Source organism: Lepus europaeus, chromosome 4 (genome assembly GCF_033115175.1).
Source record: "Lepus europaeus isolate LE1 chromosome 4, mLepTim1.pri, whole genome shotgun sequence".
Taxonomy (NCBI): domain Eukaryota; kingdom Metazoa; phylum Chordata; class Mammalia; order Lagomorpha; family Leporidae; genus Lepus; species Lepus europaeus.
Genome location: NC_084830.1, coordinates 4,572,367 through 4,588,925, shown reverse-complemented (window position 1 = coordinate 4,588,925; position 16,559 = coordinate 4,572,367). Strand labels below are relative to the sequence as shown.

The 16,559-nt window shown below is 47.7% G+C and overlaps 1 protein-coding gene across 1 annotated transcript in view; it reads right to left on the bottom strand.

The window, feature by feature from the left end:
* FAM135B (family with sequence similarity 135 member B) overlaps positions 1–16,559 on the bottom strand; it is a 228,373-nt gene that overhangs the window by 150,949 nt on the left and 60,865 nt on the right. The window lies entirely within an intron of this gene.

The window sequence follows — 16,559 nt, the reverse complement described above, 5'->3', positions numbered from 1 at the left end:
AGTAACTTTCAGATATAAGATGGATCATTTCTGGGGATCTAACATACAGCATGGTGAACATAGTAAACAATACAATATTTTATACTTGAAATTTGCCAAGAGAGTAGATTTTAAGTATTCTCTCTCTCTCTCTCTCTCTCTCTCTCTCTCTCTCTCTCTCTCTCTCTCACACACACACACACACACACACACACAGAGATAACTATGTGATATGTGAGGTGGTCAAAATGTCAACTAACTTCATGATGGCAATCATTTCACCATGCATATAACAAATCATCACATGTAGACTTTAAATATTTACAACTTTATTTGTCAATTGTACCTCAATAAAACTAGGAAAAAAAAAAGCTGTCTGTTGCATCATCATTCCCAAGAAATGGTATTGATATTTAATTATTTAACATAATGACATTAGTTCCATAAAGCACAATATATGCATTAAGTGAAAGATTATGAGGTAATTGAAAAGGTTTAGCCCTAGCATAATTAATAGCATATTTATGGGGCCAGCGCTGTGAGGCAAGGTATTAATACCCTGGCCTGCAGTGTCAGCATCCCATATGGATGCTAGTTTGAGTCCCAGCTGTTCCACTTGCGATACAGCTGCCTGCTACTGTTCCTGGGGAAGCAGCAGAGGATGGTCCAAGTCCTTAGGCCCCTGCACCCATGGGGGAGACCTGGAGAAAGCTCCTAGCTCCTGGCTTCAGACTGGCTCAGCTGTGTCCATCTGGGGAGTGAACTGACGAATGGAAGACTTCTCTCTGTCTCTACCTCTCCCTGTAACTCATGTCTTTCAAATAAATAAAATAAATTTAAAAAAATTAATAATAAATAAAATTTAAATGAACTCAACTGCTGAATTATCCTAGTAATCTTATTTAAATGCCTTACTACTCCAAAGGCAAAGAAATAGAGGACCTTTCTCGTGAGGAAACAAGAAAATATTGCGTAAGGTGAAAATGTCCCAGAGATTTCATCTGCTCGAGTTAGAGGCCAGCCTTCCATCGACTGGTAACCTTAGTAAATCAATGCAATGACTCTGGGTTTGTAAGGCTCCGCTTGATCTTTAAACCTCTATTGGCCCTAAGACTCATCTGCATTTCCCATTCAGTATTTCCCAGACATCCAGTGAGGCCGACCCATGGTGCTGGGGGTCTGGGCTCCTTCAGACATAGGTGGAATGTGCTTCACAAGCAAGCTGTCGGCTGTGGCTGGAAAGCCTGTCTCCAGGCCAACTGGCGTCTCCCCCACTAACAGCTTCTTGTGCTGCATGTGTGACCTTGCAGTGTTAAATCACACCTTCAGGGTAGGGGCAATCTTTCACTCAGAGCTGGCAGGGCAAGAGGCTGGGTCTCTGGGGAGAGTCAGACTGGTTCCAGGAGATCCAGGCTATCTTGTGTGACCTTATGGCTTTAAATCTCATCTCCAGGGTGGCTGCACTCTTCCACCCTGAGCAAGTAGAGGAGGGGAGGCTGAGGCTCTAAGAAGACGGACAGTGTCCAAGAGACCCTCACTATCTCCTTGAGCCCCAAGCCAATCAACATACGGATGTGAAACCCTCTGTCCAATGGACACCACCAATAGGATGACCCAGTGAACAGACAGTAATGCTTTAAGAACCCAGGACACTTCCTCAAGCCAGTGTCCTGCTTGGGCACTCCACCCGGTCTCCTCTAGGACCAGACGCTTTCTCTGCCGCTTGCCAATCAAATAAAAGGTTCTTTTATGTCTAATAGAAGTTTCTGCCTCTTTGCGAACTGTTCCATGGCTTTTTTTTTTTTTTTTTGACAGGCAGGGTGGACAGTGAGAAAGAGAGACAGAGAGAAAGGTCTTCCTTTTTTCCATTGGTTCACCCCACAATGGCCGCTGTGGCCGGCGCACTGCGCTGATCCGAAGCCAGGAGCCAGGTGCTTCTCCTGGTCTCCCATGCGGGTGCAGGGCCCAAGCACTTGGGCCATCCTCCACTGCACTCCCAGGCCACAGCAGAGAGCTAGACTGGAAGAGGGGCAACTGGGACAGAATCCTGCACCCCAACCAGGACTAGTACCCGGTGTGCTGGCGCTGCAGGTGGAGGATTAGCCTATTGAGCCACAGCGCCGGCCAGCTTTTTATTTCTATACTAAGCTGAGGAAAAGAACCCACAAGACTTGCTCTGATAACCGTCCTCCACTCCGTTGACATCCAGGCAACAACCTGAGTCTATTTCTTTGTTTTTTAATTGTATTTAAGGTATAACAAATGTCATGCATTTCATATATACAAATTTAGGAACACAGTGATTCTTCCCAGGCAAACTACCCATAAATGAAGGTAGCAGCATGGCAGCGCCTCAAACACTCTTGACTCCAAATCCCACCCTCACGGGTTCATTTCTTTGATTAGGAACCCCCGGCCCATGTTCCCCAGAGCCCAAGAAGAGCTGGCACCGAACTCAGGCAAGACACCAGGGGACAGATTCTACCAGATGGATTCTGGGGAAAGAAGCAGTCTGGCCAGTGGCCAAGAAAGGCAGTGGCTTTGATTTCTACTCCCTTGGGCTACACATTTACACAGACACAAAGCCTCCTTACCTACAGAACCTGGGAGGTGGCCCAGAAGGGTGTCAGGCATGGGATAGTGGGTCACTTACTAAGACTCAAGAAGAGTAAAAAAACATGATCCCCTAGGTGTTTCAATTTTAACTGAAAAGTGATCCCTGTTAAATGTAAGAGTGGGAATAAGAGAGGGAGGAGATGCACAATTTGGGACATGCTCAATCGGACTTGCCCCAAATGGTGGAGTTAGAAATGTGCCAGGGGATTCCAATACAATCCCATCAAGGTGGCATGTACCAATGTCATCTCACTAGTCCAAGCGATCAATTTCAGTTCACAATTGATCACACTGATAGGTCTAAGAGTCAAAGGGATCACACAAACAAGACTAGTGTCTGCTAATACTAATTGATAGAATCAAAAAGGGAGAGAATGATCCAACATGGGAAGCGGGATACACAGCAGACCCATAGAATGGCAGATGTCCTAAACAGCACTCTGGCCTCAGAATCAGCCCTTAAGGCATTCAGATCTGGCTGAAGAGCCCATTTCAGGCATGGAAAGCCAAGACACTCTGGAAAAAAAAAAAAAGAAGACCTAAATGAAAGGTCTCTGCGAGTGAGATCCCAGTGGAAAGAATGGGGCCATCAAAGAAGGAGGTACCTTTCTCTGAAGGGAGGAGAGAATTTCCACTTTGACTATGACCCTGTCGGAATAAGATCAAAGTCAGTGAACCCTAAAGGCTTCCATAGCCTTGGCAACTCATGACTAGAGCCTAGGGAGATTACTGACGCCATAAACAAGAGTGTCAAATTGTTAAGTCAACAGCAGGAATCACTGTGTACTTATGTCTCATGTGGGATCTGTCCTTAATGTGTTGTCCAATGTGAAGTGATGCTATAACCAGTACTGAAACAGTATTTAACACTTTGTGTTTCTGTGTGGGTGTAAACTGATGAAATCTTTACTTAATATATACTAACTCGATCTTCTGCATATAAAGATAATTGAAAATGAATCTTCATGTGAATGGAATGGGAGAGGGAGCAGGAGATGGGAGGGGTGCGAGTGGCAGGGAAATTACTGGGGGGGGGGGGGAGCCAATGTAATCCCTAAACTGTACTTTGGAAATTTATATTTACTAAATAAAAAAAAAAAAAACACATGATCCCCATCTTCACTGACCTTGAGTCTGATGGAGTCCAGGGAAGAATCATATTTTCTACACAAATGCATGCACACTTAGAGCAGTGACTGTCAAAAAAGGCACCTGCCACTCAGCCAGGCCAGGGGAGATCTCCAGAGCAAGTGGCCTGTGGGCAGAGCTCCGAGGGAACAGAAGAGCGGAAAAGGCAGAGGAGAGGAAGACAGAGGGAAACACGGGCAAAGGTTCTGACTTCTTGGTGCCTGCACAGTGGCTAAGTGGTAAGCCAGGTGCTGCAGTAATGTGTGGTCATAAGCAATAATGTTCAGCTGAAATATCATGGAAAGATTAAAAAAAACCCACAAAATTGTTCTTACCCAGAGGACAAAACACTGTGTCTAGTTGGGAGGTAGTACTGAGCTGGGGGATTTGCTAATCTGGTGAGAAGTGATCAAGGAGAAACAGAACCTAAGGCACATTGGCAGGTGCTCAGAACAAGCAAAGGCAACTGCTTCCTGGGTGTACAGGCACGTGTCAGGGATAACTCAGAAAGTTTTATTTCAAAGACCTTGAAGACAAATACTGCTAATGGGTGCCTCTATCTGTGTCAAAGGCCCTCTGGAACCTTTGGTGCTGGTGACTGAGCCATTCTTGAAATTCCCTGCCCTGTCTTTTTCTCTTAATTCTTATCCTTTCTCATCAGCTTCCTTTCATCTGCTCACCTGCGAACTTATGCTATCCTCCGTCCACCTCTGCCCACCTGCGAACTTATGCTATCCTCCGTCCACCTCTGCCCACCTGCGAACTTACTCTATCCTCTGTCCACCTCTGCCCACCTGCAAACTTACGCTATCCTCCGTCCACCTCTGCCCACCTGCAAACTTACGCTATCCTCCGTCCACCTGCGGATGTGCCCATGGCCTCCGAAGGCCCTGTCTGCCTTCTCATCAAAAGCCAGACTTCCCATGTGCAAACTCACGCTCACCTCTGCCCTTGATTAACTCTAAGTGTTTGCTGGTAACTGTTTGGAAATCAGCCCCTGCTCAGATCTCCCGCAGAGTCAGTCCCTGCTCTAAGCCCTTCTTGCATGCTGTCTACTGAATTGTCTTTAGGCAACAGTGCTGCGTGCTCCCCCCCCCATCTCAACCTCACATGGAAGTCTCAGCTATAAAACATAAAAACACGATTTTACAAATACAATGCATTCTATATAGTTCAAATGAACAGTGTTTGCTAACGAAATCAATGAAGCTATTCTGATTTACATGCACATTTAAAATCAGGAGCTATGGAGCCTGGGGCTGGTGTTGTAGTGCACCAATTTAACCTGCCACCTGTGACACCAGCTTCCCATTCACAGTGCTTGGTCGAGCCTGGATGCTCCACTTCCCATCCAGCTCCCGGATAATGTGCTTGGGAAGGCAGCAGAAGATGGGCCAAGTACTTGGGTCTCTGCCACTCACGTGGGAGACCCAGATGAAGTTCCTGGTTACTGGCTTCAGCCTGGCCCATCCCGAGCTGTTGTGGCCATCTGTGGATGGAAGATTCTCTCTCTCTCTCTCTCTCTCTCTCTCTCTGTCTTTCCCTCTCTCTCTGTAACTCAACCTTTCAAATAAATAAATACGTCTTTTTAAAGAAAAGAGTATAAATGCTAAGTACCAGTCTGGGTTCAAGTCTTGGCTCTACCTCCTGGAAATAGTGAGACTTTGGACACGCCCCTGGTGTCTCAGTTTCTACATACGAAAATGATAGCAAGCGTGTGCCTGACAGTCATGTTGAAGACTCATGGAGCAAATTCAAGTCCCGTCACCACCGAAGCATTCAAATGTCAGCCCTTGTCCTCCTGGTCAGCATCGTCAACTCATTCTGTCCCTTGGTCCCTTGGCTGCTTTTTTAAATTTTTTATTTATTTATTTATTTGACAGAGTTAGTGAGAGAGAGAGAGACAGAGAGGAAGGTCTTCCTTCCATTGATTCACCCCCCAAATGGCCGCTATGGCTGGAGCTGCACCGATCCGAAGCCAGGAGCCAGGTGCTTCTTCCTGGTCTCCCATACGGGTGCAGGGGCCCAAGCACTTGGGCCATCCTCCACTGCCCTTGGCTACTTCTTATAGACTTTTCTTGATGTTCAGGTATCAGCTGTGTATCATGGTGAGAGGGCTCGGCAGACACATGTGTCTGATCATATGGTCCATAGCAGCAGGTGCTGCCTCCATACCACCCACAGGTGAGGGGTCTGGCCACGTCGCAAGTCCTCAGCAGAGCCGTCCAGCACGGCAAGTAGAGGTGGCCCAGATGATGGTAACACTTGGGTTTTGTGAGATTCCAGCGCTGACTTGGAGCTCCTTGTGCTGCTCATTTGACTTTACTATTAATGAGAATGACTGAGCATTTGTTAACTATCAACAGGGATCTTGGAGATAAAAGTTGAGTCCAAACTTCTTTCGTACTAAGTTTTATAGTTCTTGAGTAATGTCAAGGGAAATAGGTACGTAGGACTGAAGAGACAAATGAAAACCAAAGCCAAAAATATTTGGGAGAGGAAAATGGGAGGAATCACATATTTAGGACACAAAATACTTGCATACTGACAATGATTATTATAAATATTAAATATACTGTATCTGGGCCAGGCTGAAGCCAGGAGCCAGAAGCTAGGCGCTTCTTCTGGATCTTCCACATGGGTTTTGGAGCCCAAGCACATGGGCCATCTTCTCCTGCTTTTCCCAAGCACATTAGCAGGGAGCTGTATCGGAAATGCAACAGCCAGAACTTGAACCAGCACCCAGATGGGATGCTGGTTTCACAGGTAGAGGTTTTATATGTTATGCCACAAGGCCAGCTGCAAGTTATGCTCTTAAATTAGGTCTTCAACACATAAATATTTATTTAAAATAATAGCATAGACTTTTTTCACTATAATTTTTTTAGGTTTAAAATATTTAAACAGTAAACCTGGGATGATCTTCCGGGGGTACACTGTGCCCTAGAAGCAAGTTCATGGAACACTGGGAATTCTGAAGGCCTAATTTTATTCTTCCTCCAGAGTCTCTGTGAACGTCTGATGAGGGCTGGGGGCATGAAGAGAAGGTTGGTGAGGGGGCTGAGCCCAAGAAGAACATGAGCAGGACCCAGGTGAGTTCCAGTACCCAGAGAAAAAGCAAAAGACCCACAGAGGAAGGAGCAGGTGCCATCAAATCGACCTAAAATTTGATATGATGTAGGACTGAGGATAAGGGGTTCAGGACAGAGCTCAGGTCCTTCTGGCAGGACCAGTTGAGGGGGGCAGGACCATGAATCAACAAAGCTGGTCCATTCCCTCATCAATGCTTGCTGTAGGTCCTGTCCCCAGCACCCTGGGCACATGAGGGAAAAAGATGACCCATCAGCCCCTGGAGCCAACCAGCTGGGCTTGAACCCTTCCCCGTAGCTTAGTATCTGGGGACCTGGGAGCTGATCATCTGGACTTGAGCCCTGTACCAGGTATCTGGAGACCTTAGATGAGTCAATGAGCTGCCATACACCCCGATTTCTCTTCCGTAAAAACACGACCTTTTTATATAACTTATCACTTGTGGGAGGTATGATGGCTTAAGTACATTCACACATTTGAAATATTAAAAATTGCTCTGGGCACACAAAGAAATGGTAATGACTTGCTGGAACTAGCATTAAATTCAAGAGAACATATGGACAATAAATAAGCAATTATATTATAAAATTAACTGAAGTGGTCTGAAAAATGAAACAGTAAGGAATGCATGACAGATAGATAAAGCAGAGAATTTTTTAGAAATCTCGGCAAGAATGCATCTCTAACCAGAAGTTCAAGTCCTTGGCTGATCCACTTCCAATCCAGCTTCCTGCTAATACACCTGGGAAAGCAGAAGGAGATGGCCCAAGCACTTGGGTCCCTGCCACCCATGTAAGAGACCTAGATGGATATCCAGGCTCCTGGCTTCAGCTTGGCCCAGCCCCAGCCATTGCAGCCATTTGGAGGAGTGAACCAGCAGATGGAAGATCTTTCTTCTTTCCCCCTATGTCTGAAACGTCCTTTCAAATAAATAAAATGAAACTTTTTAAGAATAAAAAGAATGCATCTCTAAGGAGGTAACATTTGGGAAAGAACTAAAAGAACTGAAGGAACAACCCAGAAAGGCTGGGAGAGAATCACCAGGCTCCAGCAGGGCTCAGGCTGAGTCAGGGGTGATCCCCTGGTTCAGAGCTCAGAGTTGGGAATGAACTTGGCAAATTCAAGGAAGCAGAAGAGTGCTAGGGAAGGAGGTAGAAGGCAAGTTTGAGGGGAAGTCAGAGATCGGGACTTGTCTTTCACGTGAATGTCCTGAGACGCGGGACTTTCTTCCTACAACTGCCATTCACCGAGGACAGAAGACCAGCCTGTCCAATGCCCATCACTAGTACCAGCTGTGAGCCACATGCAGACGTCCAAGGTCCTGGGAGAGCAGAGACGCGGCCCCGTGTGCTCTTCCTCTGCAGTGTTTGTCTAGGCGTCATCTCACGGTGCCTTCAGAGTGACTCAGGACATCTGCAAGTCAGGATCACGGGCCAGCAGGATTCTGGGACAGCACTGGGAAAAACTTGGCTACAGGACGTGGACCCCACACCCAGACCACCCTGACCCTGGACACTTCCCACATGCTTACTGCAAAGCCCACACGTCTCACCTCCTCCTGAGGCTCCCAGAGAGCTTCTCGCCAAAACAGAAAGACATTGCCTAGCCTTTTGGGGACATTTCAGGATTTTTCCCTAAATAATCAGTTTTTTTTTTTTTTTTAATGACTACTGAGAAGTCTGAAGGGCATATTTTCCTTTTTTTTTTATTTTTTTTTAATTTTTTTTTAATTTTTTTGACAGGCAGAGTGGACAGTGAGAGAGAGACAGAGAGAAAGGTCTTCCTTTTGCCGTTGGTTCACCCTCCAATGGCCGCCGCGGTAGCGCGCTGCGGCCGGCGCACCGCGCTGTTCCGATGGCAGGAGCCAGGTGCTTATCCTGGTCTCCCATGGGGTGCAGAGCCCAAACACTTGGGCCATCCTCCACTGCACTCCCTGGCCACAGCAGAGAGCTGGCCTGGAAGAGGGGCAACCGGGATAGGATCGGTGCCCCGACCGGGACTAGAACCCGGTGTGCCGGCGCCGCAAGGCGGAGGATTAGCCTGTTGAGCCACGGCGCCGGCCCATATTTTCCTTTTAAGATGCTTCCTCCCAACACAATCTCACCTGAGAGGCTTGCTTCCTTTTATGTTAATTGCATGGAATTCAGCCTACATCTCCCTTTCATTCTTTGGCCCAAGCTCTGTCTCTGATGTGGTCTTTCATTCACCAATTTAATAAACACACACACAGAAAATCGCCACCAGGCACCAGGCTTCCCACTAGGAACCAGGGCCCTGGAACCAGCCAGAGCTTTGGGGAGGGAACTTAAGCACCTACATCATGTAGAAGGTTAACACATTCACAAGTATCAAAAAAAAAAAAAAAAAAAAAAAAAGCTTTTCATTTTCAAAAGACCAAATGACTGAATAAGCATACCTTTCTCACACCAGTCTTCTAACTGCCCACCGTGTCAGCCCCCACTGAGACCCTGGCTGGAAGCCTGGGTGGGGCTGGGTGGGGTTGGGTGGGGAGGGTTCCCTGCTGTGCACACTGGGGTTCAGAGAGCTCTGAAACCATAGCCCGGCACCAAGATGCCCTCCACAAACACTGAATAAGCAAACTCCATCAGGACTAACATTTCAGGCCACAAAACTTCCTCCCTGTCTGCAGGTCCTGGCTTCTGGAATAGATCTAAGAAGAGCCAGCACTGGGGGCCAATGCTGTGGCATAGAGTTAAACCACCTCCTGCAGTGCCGGCATCCTATATGGGCACCTGTTCTAGTTCCAGCGCTCCACTTCCAATCCAGCTTGCTATGGCCTAGGAAAGCAGTAGAAGATGGCCCAAGTCCTTGGCCCCTGTACCCATGTGGGAGACCTGTACCCATGTGGGAGAGCTCCTGGCTCCTGGCTTCAGATAGGCCCAGCTCTGGCTGTTGCAGCCATTTGGGAAATGAACCAGTGGATGGAAGACTTTCTCTCTTCCTCTACCTCTGCCTCTCTCTAACTCTACCTTCCAAATAAATAAATAAATCTTAGAAAAAAAAAAAAAAAGAGCCAGCATTGATTGAGGGCTCCTTATGTTCAGCTTCTTTCTACTTGTTTACACATATTCAGTTCTAATTCTCCAACTTCCTGTCAAAAAGTAGTGTTTTCATTCCCATTTATAGGAAAGGAAAATGCAGCCCAGGGAGGTGACCCAGGGCCAACAGGTGTCCAGGTGTCTGGTTCCTGCTGTTTGCTAGTCAGACTCTGAGGTCCCTACCATCCTCATGGACACTCTGCAGCCTTTGCTCCATCTCTGGACTTATACTTCAGGGGCCCTTCATCTCTCTCTCTCTCTCTCTCTCTCTCTCATTCATCTAAACCTCACTGTACCAGGAACAAGCTCCCTCACATAGGTGCAGGTTGTTCATGCTGCCGCCTGTGCAAGGTAACAGGCAGTGATCCAGAGGGCCCCAGAAACTTCCTCAGTGGGTAGACAAATACCAGGCAAGAGGCATACTCCACTCAAGTCTTGGAGTCCTCACTTTCTGTACAAAGGGAGATTTGCCGGGATGACCTGGACCAGAAGTCAGGACACCCAGAAAGTCAGGTACACCTGCAAAAGAGACTTGGGAAGACAGCAGCTTTCCTAGGTGGCTCCCCTCCTCAACAGCCTCCCCACCACACCCCTACTCACGTTTCCACTGTCACTCAACCTCTGTTCCACACCCCAGTGTCCGCAAGGGTCAGCAGGCCCTCAAGGGCAAGGTCAGCCATCGAGCTCTGTGTGTCAGCAGGGCTCATCCACAGCTGACTCTCAGGTACTGGGGTTTGGTGCCACATGTTGACATCAGATGTGGGGCAGAGTAAGCAATTCTTCTTGCTGTGTGTGGCAGGTGGGTGTGCAAGGATGTGCTGTCCTGGTGTGTGTGTGAGTGCACGAGAATCCTTGCATGTGCAGCCTCTCAGTGTAACAGGAAATCTATTAAATACCCATAGGCACTTCCTTAACCAATCCTCAGAATGGCTCTGTGGGATCTCTCCACTCATTATTATCCCCATTTACAGAGCACTGAAGCACCAAAGCTACTGTCCAGGACCACAGGAGCCCAGGTCTGTCCACCACCACACTCTTCATGGGCACACTGCTTCTAGCAGTTTCTGGGTAGAGAGGGAAAAGCAGCAGACATGGATCAATGTGCAGGTAATCTATGGCTGTGCCCTCTGCCATGCCACATGCTGGGGCAGGGGGGCGACCAGGGTAAGGCAGGAGAGGAAGAGCCCGGAGGTCAAGAAGTCCCCAAAGCAAAGGTTACAATGACCCAAAGGAACCTGGTCCCTGAACAGCTTCCAGAGAGGACGTGTGACCTGCTCAGGGAGCCACAACCGGGGCTTTGCTGCTTCTGAGACGACTGCTGGGACTTGCCTGGACGCTGCGTCAGTGCCAGCACCTCTTCCAAGGGCTTTACTTGTGCAGGGAGTCATCCCTCGGCCCTGAGCCCTGAGTCTTCTCCACTGACCCCAGGCAGCCGCTCAGCCTGGGAGCGGAATGCTATTCCTGCTTAGCATTCGTAGTTGATATCTAGCTGCACTTAATTGACCCTGGGAAGAAATTGGATTGATTCATTTGAAGAAGAAATGTCATTCCCCACCCCCTACATGGTGAAACTCTTAAATGCTTCCATTTAATGGACATGGAAATCTCCTCTCAAAACATTACTAAAAGTAATCATGACAACTTTTATGCATTTCCACAATTTGTGGTGCTGTCTGTTCTCTTGCAGATGCTGCCTGGCTTGTGCCTCATCTTATGGAAACTGCAAGGGTCCCCTCCCCAAGTCTGCTTCTGCCTTAACTGATGAGCTCCATCGGGGGAAAGACGTTTTCTCTATCATCCAGGTAGGAAGAGGCTGCAGAATGGATTAAAATGCACCAAGGTTCCATCGACGTAACATATTCACAGATACGAACACATTGATTACTTTTAACCCTGAATTCAAGCAACAGAAAACACACCTGAGACCCCCACCTGAGACCCAGCCTTTGAGGTAACCATGATCACTTTTAAAAATTTCTGAATCTGGTTCTCTTTCCTGGATATCTTAACTCTCACATTTCAATTAATCATCATTCATCTCTGCATTTCCTAGAGCACCGTACTTTCTCTGATTTGTAAACGGCATCCAAGATGAATGGATAGTGTGGAACCAAGATAAATACTGATTTGGATCAAAATGTCATGCACTTGTGTTGTGACACAGCAAGTAAAGCCACCACCTGCAACACTGGCATCCTATACTGGCATTGGTTTGTGTCCCAGCTGCTCCACTTCCAATCCAGCTCCCTGCTAATGCATCTGTGAAAAGCAGCAGACATAGCCGAAATGTTTGGGCCCATTCTACCCACATGGGAGACCAAGAAGAAGGGCTGGCTTCAGCCTAGCCCAGTCCTGGCCATTGTTGCCATTTGGGAAGTTAACCCTGTGGATGGAAGATCTCTCTGTCTCCCCCTCTCTCTAACTCTTTCAAATAAATTTTAAAAAATTAAAAAAAAAAAACAAAATGCCATACTTTTGACTGACAAGTATGTGTTCAGCATATATTTCAGAAATGAGATAGATTGTCTAAATCAATTATGATTACATACATATCTATTTTTGTGAAGACATTTCTATGTATAGGAAGAGCATTTGGGATCAATGACACTACTGGACTTCAAACAAATCAGTGAAAACGGAATTAAAAGAGTATTTTGTTGCAAGAAAATTTTGGAATCCATGCAGTATCTTCATAAAGTTCATTTTCATAAACTTGTTTATGTGTGTGTGTGTGTGTGCGCGTGCGTGATGATTACTACTAAGAATAGCAGTGGCATTTAAGTATTGGCACATAAAATGAAATTTCTGAGAGGCTCCATAACATCTAATTAAGGAAATAAGTGGCCCCTGCGCCTGTTCTGTTCCATCTCTGCTGTGTGACAGCTGGGGCCGACACACACTGTCACGGGGCCTCGGACAGCCACTGTCTGAGGGGAGTGCACAGCAGAGCTCTGACAAGAGTGCACATGGATACAAGAATCCTGGGAAAAGCCGATCAACGTCTGCATCACTCTTTATCTCTTTATCTCTCTCTCTCTCTCTCTCTCTCTCTCTCTATATATATATATATATATATATATATGTATATATATATATATATATATATTTGAAAGGCAGACAGACAGAAAGGGAGAGACAGAAAGAAAGCTTCCTTTGCTGGTTTACTCTCCAAATGGCCACAACAGCCAGGGCTGGGCCAGGCTGAACTCAGGAACCAGGAGCTTCTTCCAGGTCTCCCACATGGGTGCAGGGTCCCAAGCTCTTGGGCAATCTTTTGCTGCTTTCCAAGGCCATTAACAGGGAGCTGGATTAGAAGTGGAGCAGCTGGGACATAAATAGGTGCCCATACGGGATGCTGGCATGGCAGGCAGCGGCTTTGCCTGCTGAGACACAACACTGGCTCCATCTGCATCAGTCTTTAAGTAGGACCATACGCCCACCAGCACCTCTGCAGGCTACGGGCTTGGTCCTGCGACCTAGCTGAACCACCATGCCCACATCCTCTCATCTCAACTTCAGGCTGAATCCAGCAACAACTTCCTGTCCACCCAGCTCCATTAGCCTGCAGAGTCCCTTTGCCTCCAAGACATCATATCATCCTGGTGTAACCTCTCTCCAGATCACCACCATCCGGGGGATGCCTCTTTGGGCTCCATCTACCATGTTTCTTTACACCATGCACTGTGGGAGGGGCTTCACCAGCACACCCCATGTCCCCTAGGCAAAGGTGGACATTAGCCCCATTACAGTAAAAGACGCCCGAAGTGCAGAGGCTGCAAGGCTTGCTCTGTCACAGGCAGTGCTGGTGGACAAGCGGGGTTTTAGGTTCCCTTTTCTCTAGGACCTGCCTCCCTAATAATCAAATTCCTTAATGATGTGATCGCCACTGATTCATCCCACAGTGAAAGGGGGACTGGAAGATGTCACAGAGGCTTTTTTTCTTCTGTGTTTTGGAATAACCAATGGATGTCCTGGGCTCAGTGAGTCATTTGACAGCCATTTGTAACTTCCACTTTCCTACTCCAGCAAGGACAGAGACCTGTGGCCTTTGAGTCACACTGACCCCCTCCCGAGCTGAGCCAGCACCTCCTCAGTGTTCCCACATCTACACAGAAGTGGCTCCCTGTGTCCTGTGTATCAGGGCTCACGAGTGTATCTGACGCTGTTAGAGCTGTCACCACTTCACAAGCCTGTCCTGTCCCTGAAGCATGGATCTTTCCAGAATGTCTACGGGCAGAACTGTTCCAAACCAGTGCGAGGGCAAAGCCTGCCCCAGTCCACTCAATGGAACGCACTCCTACAGCTAAGTCGAACCAGAACAAACCTGCAGTGTTCCAGAGAAATCGTTCCCAAAGCACTTTTTAAAGAAATATTGCAAAAAAAAAAAAATAGCACAATGGTATTGGCGTCATGCACGGAGGGAATTATTATTGCATTTTATTCACAGGATCTAGTCACAAATATCCAGCTTATAAAATAAGCTAACAGGGAATCTGTATCTCAATGACCTATAAAACTGAAATATGTTTCCATATAATGTCACTATTAGAGAACTGAATATTTTAAAAGAAAGCAGAAACAGAATTCTGTTCCTTGACATACGAAACAACACCATGTGTTCGAACAGCACTGAGTTTATGCCATCAAAGTGTTCCACTGCATCTGGCTGTGCCCTTGAGACAAAAGTCAGTGCCCCCAGGATGGCACAGGGCAGCCTGCACACGCGGCCTCAGCTGTGCTTCTCAGGTCAGTCCCACCCTCACCGGCAGCGACACCTGATCCTGCACCGTCCCATAAACGCCCTTGCTCTACGCACATTCTGTTACCTCTGCCAGGATTGTTCTGCCCTGCTGTTGCCTGTGGGACCAGATCTGCTTGTGCTCTGTGCCCTCACTGGAGAGACCCTCTGCAGCGAAGCCCCCAGGTTCTAGATCCACCTGACGTCATCACACAGTCTGCCTCTGTAGTGTCCATCTGACTCTCCTCTGTCTGTTGGAGAGGACTTCAAGCCCTGCCAGGGAGAAGGCAGCTTCCCGTGCCCAGGCACGGGGCCCCGGGACCAGCAGAGGACAGGGCACTGTTAAGTAGGCAATCACTCCCTGTGTTAACAGCAGCTTCTAACCTATCTGGCAGCTACCAGGAGCCTACTAATAGTGTCAGGCAGCCCTGTAAAAATCCATCGGATCCCTACCACAAACCTGGGAGGTGAGTGCCACCTACCATACCCATTTTATAGATGAGGAACCTGAAAAACGACTGGGGAAAAAGCCTTGTCTAAATTCAGACAGCTTAGAAGTGATTGAAATAGGATTTGGACCTGGAACCCTGCAGCTTCTTTAAATAGAGAGCTTTTCTGTGTCCATTTGAGAGACAGGGAGAACAAAACAGTCAAATGATGTGTCCCAATAAGACCATTCAACTAATGGATGCCAAAGACACAGTTAGAGTCCGTTAAGAGTCCTCCCAGCTCCTCCTTTTCAATGTATCATAATTGGCTGCCAAAATGTATTTTTCCCTATGTTTTCCTTCAGAGATGCAGGGCTCAGACGTCTGAAAAGATGGCTGCCAAAGCACTGCCCATCCCTGCACAGACGGCGCTACCTGTGCAGGAGCAAGGTCTGCCTCTGCCTTGGAAGCTGGGCTGGCCCCATCGCTTGCTTTGCCCATGGAATCTGGGGTGGAGGGACCCTGTACCAGTACCTGTGCAACACTCAACTGGCCTGGAATCTTCCACACACTCTCGGTGAACTGAAAGAAGTCGACCACCCACATGGTCAGCAGTTCAGCACTCCCTTACCTGGTCCAGCCAGCCCACCTGGGGGTCACACACACGAGTGAGGCATCTCGGATGCCCTGCGCACACACACACACACACACACTCAGCTGATCCCTCTGCTGAAAGCAGCGCACACATGACCCTAGCCAAGGCCATGCAACTAGAAACACCAGAAAAGAGAAAACAATCATTGTTTTAAACTACTAAGCTTTGGAGCACTCCATAATACAGCAGTAGCTAGCTGAAAGTAATGTGGCATAGAAATTCACCGTGGGGAAGAAATCACGGTGCTGTGCATCCCTCACCCTGGCGCAGTCCTGCGTATGCTGCTGGTCATGGGTCGGTATCCTCATTTCAGGTGAGAGAACAAAGCTGAAGGTGCTGATAACACACCTGGGGTCCCATGACTAGTTCATCCTACAGCGTCAGCATCCAAACTCCTATAACTCTCTGTGGACACCTTCAACCTTCTGCTGGAAGCTGGTGCAGGGGATAAGATGGGGGTGGACAACGCAGCATGGGAGACAAGGAGAGGAATGCAGGCCTCTCTAATCCCACTGAATGGACAAAGGACAGAGAGCAGTGGCAGCCACCTGTTCCCAGTCTCAGGTACTTGATTTCTTCCTACGAAAGGGAGTGGAGTGGGAGAAGGAACTCCTTGGAAATATGGAGACTGGACCATTCCTTACATGCTCTGCCCACAGTCAGGCTAGAAGCAGGTGGTTAGCAGTGTTTTTTCTCCTAGTAGACCACAGTTTCTGTTGGCCAATTGCTCGAGAACTATAGGTCTCGCCTGACAGCCATGCAGTCCACATTCCTGTTCCTCCATGGTATAGCTAAGTAGACCACAGCAACTGCACTGTGAACAGTGGGTACTCAACTGTATGTGACTTCATTCACCATAATATCAC